This window comes from Triticum urartu, chromosome 5 (genome assembly GCF_003073215.2).
Source record: "Triticum urartu cultivar G1812 chromosome 5, Tu2.1, whole genome shotgun sequence".
Lineage (NCBI taxonomy): Eukaryota > Viridiplantae > Streptophyta > Magnoliopsida > Poales > Poaceae > Triticum > Triticum urartu.
In genome coordinates this window covers 306129339-306135162 of record NC_053026.1, presented here as the reverse complement: position 1 = coordinate 306135162, position 5824 = coordinate 306129339, and the positions used below count along the sequence as shown (strand labels likewise).

General features: G+C 41.5%; 1 long non-coding RNA gene across 1 annotated transcript; it reads left to right on the top strand.

Moving 5' to 3' along the window:
* The first annotated feature begins 474 nt into the window (after nt 1–474).
* On the top strand, nt 475–5542 carry LOC125508741. The gene is made up of 3 exons (XR_007283743.1): nt 475–1221; nt 1323–1461; nt 2265–5542. It is a non-coding gene; the product is annotated as an uncharacterized LOC125508741 (long non-coding RNA).
* The last annotated feature ends 282 nt before the right edge of the window (nt 5543–5824 follow it).

The following is a 5824-nucleotide window of genomic DNA, read 5'->3' as shown; positions in this document are numbered from 1 at the left end:
GGCTGGCCGCCCGGCTAGACTCGGTCAATGGCGCATTGCGCTCGACGCTCGACTCTTGTCGTTAGCTTAGGCCCCGTTCGGCAATGCGCCGGCTTTTTAAAATCCGTGGATCTGCGGAGTATCGTTTCGCTCACTCCAAAACTTTTTACTGCAGCTTCGTCCGTTTCCGGAGCGGAGCAGATGAACATCGAATAAGGCCTTAGTTAGACCAATTAGTGTGGTCGGATCATGTAAACTGATGACACCAGCGAAAATAACCAGCCATCCATCTAGTTGTATCTACTACCTCTATAAAAAAAAAGAGGCAGATTCAAATAATCACATTCATCCATTAACAAGATCTAATGGCCTCTAATCCTCCGATGTTTAACCCTGCAAGTCATGGCTTAAGCCACTAATTCATCGATCGCTAACCCTGCCAGCCGTTTGAAGAAAAAAACCGCTGCCAACAACGCACGCCAACACCACACCACACGACCTATCGCCCACGCCCGCACGACCTCTCGACCATGCTCCTCCTCCCAACGGATGCCACAACACGGGTGGGCTGTCGCATGCCGATTCCTCCCGCCGCCTTCCGCGCCGTTTGCCGCCCCCGGTCCGGCGGTCCTCTTCTGCTTCCCGGCGGCCAAATGCGAGCGCCCCTGCTGGTCCTCCTCTGCTGCCCCAAGAACACGGGAGGTCCTCCTCTGCTGCTGCAGACGGACAGGATCACAAGGCAGACGGCGGGCCTCCCTCGGAGTGACAAAAATCCAAGCCTGGCGCCGGCCGCATATAAAAATGCCTGACGCCGGTGCCTCCCTCTTCTGCCACCACCGGGATCTCCCTCCCCACCAAACCCACGCACGTCCCCTGAATCCATCCAATGGCGGCCGCCTCGCTCAAGCTCTGCTCCCCCAAACCCCTCGCCCCTCCTCTGCCGCCCCAGCACTGCGCGGCCCATCGGCCCCGCCCGGTGCCTCCCTCCGGCCCACAGGCCGCAATGCCTCCCGCATCCCCTCTATCTGTTCCGTCCGGTGATTGACTGACCGGGTTTCCTTTCAATCTCCTGTCTTGTGGCCGCGACGATGCCAGGTGCTGGAGCAGCTGATCGACGGGGCCGACTTCTCGGAGGACAAGGTGGAGGCGACGCTGCAGCTGCCGCTCAACAAGAAGAACGGGGCGCAGCAGATCGCCGCCTTCCTCGTGCTGCTCCGGGCCAAGGGCGAGACCTACGAAGAGGTGCGTGCGCGTCCTCCCGTGATTCGTGATTTCTGAATGAGCAGAAATGGAGAGAGATTTCTGCGGCCGCTAATTTCGAGTTTTGTCAAGCCGTTCTTCAGATCGTCGGGCTGGCTAAGGCCATGATGAGAAACTGCGTCCGTGTCGAGGGCCTGCACGACGCCGTCGACATTGTCGGTACCGGCAGTGATGGCATAGGCACCGTCAACATCTCCACCGGCTCCACCATCCTCGCCGCCGGTACACTGAAGCTCAACTATTCCTAATCTGCAGACTACACACTACCTACCATTTTGCGTTCTAAATGTTGGCCCTCTTAGCACCTTACATGCAGCTCTGTTTCACATTTCCCGGTGTTTGTGTTTGAACCAAAGGGATATTAGAACTCCCATGTAGGTGACCAATGTTATGGGATTGAGCAACTTCACCAGTGTTTGTGTTTGAACCAAAGGGATATTAGAACTCCCATGTAGGTGACCAATGTTATGGGATTGAGCAACTTCACCAGTAAGACTTGATACAAAAGCATTGTGAACAGTGAGGTAGTATCAAGAATGGGATTGCCCAGTATATGATCAAGTTTATGTTCCATACACAAGAGCATTTAGTCACATTTAGTGCATCATGTTCTGCTCCTGATATTCCAGCGCTTTCACTATACTTTTCCCAACGATTCAATGTGAACTGATTCTCATTATTTTAGTACATGATCCTTCCACACAACAAACAATTGTCGTAGTTAAAACGGGAATTATCATGATCCAACACAATGCTCTAGGAATTCTGCATATTCCCAAAATGGTTCACAAAATATACTCTGTCACTCGAACTACCTTTTCAATGCTCTCACAAATCTGCACATTCCCAAGCTACCATGACTCATTCATCAAGTGGCAAGAAAATTACTACGCAACAGCTTCTGAACCTTCTGAACATGTTTTCAATGATCCACTAATATATGAAATTTAGGCAATCTCACTAAGAATATTTTATATCTTCTTTTTGCCGCCTCCTCCCTAACAACGCATACTTTATTTCTACAGGTTTAGAAAATTTCCACTCATCAGCATTTGCAGCATCTGAGGTATTTTTGTCACATTTTCATATTTACTTCAACACTTGAGAGTTTACATGTATCAAGTTTCTTCAATTGTTCACGGACTACAGGATGTAGTTTCTTTTTACCTAATTTTACAATATGTAATCTGTTTCCATTGTTGTGTATTACATTATGTATCTTTGTTATGCGTTTGTATATTTTCTGCCTATTGTGGATCCAAATTTTACAAGGAATCCTGTGTGATGCTGAATTTATTCAAGTGCTGCAAAATGTGAGATTGTTGCAGGGCATGGATGATATTTTTTATGAGGAAAACAAGCCAGGTGCTTTATTTGTTTGTCTGATATGTATAAGTACATGTTTATTATATTTTTACCACTAATGATTTTGATGACTTGAGCAAAGAGTTTGCGTCATTGGTACTTCAGCAACAAAGTTACAAATGATGAGTCTTACAGTAGTGTAGGAACAACTTTGAGGTACAAGCTGTACACATAGGTCTGCCAAAACAGTATCACTGTTGCATGTATGCGTTGATTACCACATGATAGTTACCTTGCTCTAATGCTAGCTGGTGTTCTAGAGCTATACATCTATAGGCACTCTAACTTATTTATATAATTTCCGTCTGCTTATAATCTATATTATGTTTGGCTTGCTACTCTGATCTGGAGTGATGTTTGTTTGTTCGTTTCTAGGCAAACAGATAGATGACAGTCTATCAAGTATCTTACTATTCATACATTGTGACTAATATTTTAACTTTTTTTGGCTGAAATTCTCAGAGGTGTAGCATGCAAATCTTAATAAAATGGATTGGTATTTCAGAGTTGATCTGTGAATTAGATTGTTACTTGGGTCAATTGATGGTTTCTAGCTCATAACTGTAGCTAGAGTGACTATACCCGCATGCAATGTCGGAAGCAGATGGGTCTCCCAACAAGGGATTAAATGCAAAATCAATAAATGCTCAAATAAATAATGTCAGAAGCACACTTAGTTGGTAATTTGTTGATGAGCTGTGGGATCACACAAAGTGTGATAGAGGTGTACGCAGAGTCACAGACATGGGTCAGCCTATGGAGTTCTTGTGTCACATATCTGTTCTAAAATAGTAATTTGAGCTAAATTCTGTTTTATCAATTTTGACTTCCGAGAATTCTGAAGCCCGCAATCAGTCTGTTACTTAATTTGTATAGTTGGCATTTTTTAATGGGGTTGTTGTTTGGTTTCTTTAAACAACTACTCTGAACTGAAGCATGCATTTCAAAAGATTGTTACAGTAATGATTTTCTCACTACAAATGTGCTATCTCCTAGCTTTGCCACTTTGGAGACATTTCATGAAACCGGGCTGTAATGACCTACTGAAATCGGAGAGGTTTTCAGAAGACTTGCTGATGCATGATGACATTGCTAATTGCTATAGTAGTCACGCAGATGCAGCTTGGTGTATTTTTTTTCCTTCTTTCCCTTTATATCTTCTTCATCCTTGTGCTTGGACATTTGTAACTCAAGAGGTCACAAACTTCTGCAATCTGGAGGTGTCATGTTCAGACTGGTACATATGCATGTAGCTTTTCATGAAGCATCATTTTACTGAAGTGTCAAATGTATGTTCTCTTATAATCCAGGGGCCTGATTCCAAAGCTGCGTATGAGCTTATTGACATCGATGGTGTGGTAAATGTGACCATAAGGAACTTGGAACAGGCGTACGTCTCTTAATGGACATCTTTCTGTTTTGCATTGAACTTTGATTTTAATTGTTTTTGTGTACATCTTCTAAAATTCCAGGATTGGCTTCTTACTCATTACAAATGATTCCAGTCTTTATTCTTAGTTTTTATAGTTACAAAAATAACAATGTTCAAACTCACTGACCTGTGCTTTCTGACATGTCTTAACTGTATTGTTCATTATATATGCATGTAGCGATACTTCCTTTCAATCTCTTCATTAGTTAGTAACCTAGATCATGTGCCAAGTTTTACTTACTCGACACTCGCTACTCTTTTCCTTGTACAATTGTTCAGTCCTGGTTATATTTTGTGGTCTTTCTGAGTTGCATAAATAACTTGAAAAATCTGGAGCTACTAAACCTTACCTGTACTGATTTTTTTTCTGTTTTTCTTTATCAAAATATGGTTCTCCTTCAAAGTATTTTTTTGTTCTACTGAATGTGCTTCTAAAAAAGGATCTCAACAGATCATCTGGAAGGAGAAGAGAATAGCCAAAGAGATGTTAAGAACACCAATATGCTTTTGATGATTGAATTAGATAAAACAAGTATATACTTCTAAAGGTTAATGGATTCTAATAGTATGATTTTGACATGCAAATAAGTTTTCCATATGTCTGACTATATTGTGTTGCCGTGCAAATATATAGATGAATGATCTCACTTTTGGGGACTTGGTTTTGTGAATCGATGTGTTATCTTGAGCAAATATCTAACTATTTGTACAATGTTACAATATGTACTTTTACTATTGATATATCATACTGTATGTAGAATCTTTCAATACATATATACTTGCGACAACTACTAACCGAAATTCATTTTTCACCTACAAAAATATATAGAATCTTCCTCCAGGTTTTCATGTTGATACCTGATTTACATGTCCATACTGTTGGGCTGTTCGAGCTAACACTGCAAGGCCTTACAGTGCCTCAGGGGCATCTAATAGTTTGCCCCTAGAACTATTATATTCAGACAATATACTTGCTTGTGTAACCATCAGAGCTGAATCTTCTAGGTAATTTTACATAATCACCGGCTGGGTGCCCACAATCATCCCTGATTTGTATTGAAGTGAGATAAGGTTTACTCATGTTCTTATATTTTATATCTCTTTTCTGTTCTGCTTGGTTGATTTTCTCCTTCATGTTGTTCATTTGATTAAAAGAATCGGGAGAAGGGAAGGAAAGAGAGAGAAGCATAATCTTGGGAGTAAGAGAGATGCTGACAGGTAGTTCCCATCTTTTATTCATTTCATCTTGCGTTTGGATATGAAGCGGTGGCATAGTTGCCATGATAGTCATTTTTCTGCCATCAATTGGAAGATGTGAAGAGTGGTACAAGGTATGTCTTGTTATATAGAAGAGTTAGAGCTGGATGGAGTATCAAACAATGTAATCGAATAATGCATGGAATTGTAAGCCAATCATATAAGCATAGACATATTTCCAGTTTTCCGATGTATAGTGGAAGTTACTTAAATCATTTGAAATATTAATATAAAGAATCTTTTTATTGATGTTTGCTGTGAACCTTGTGAATATATTCCCGTAAAAAGATCGTCTGTATATTTGAATGGTTCCATCTTCAAAAAAGATATCTATAGTAGCAACAATTTTGAATAAAAGACACACCCTCTATAAACAACTATAAGATGTTTTAGATAACTAAAATTATATGTTCAGATTTATGCCAGCGTGAAAACAGAACAAGGATCAATTTTATTTAGATACGTGCATTTGCACGTACACGATTGTTTCTCAAAAGGAAAAACATAGTAGTACGATCCTGCCGAAGATCT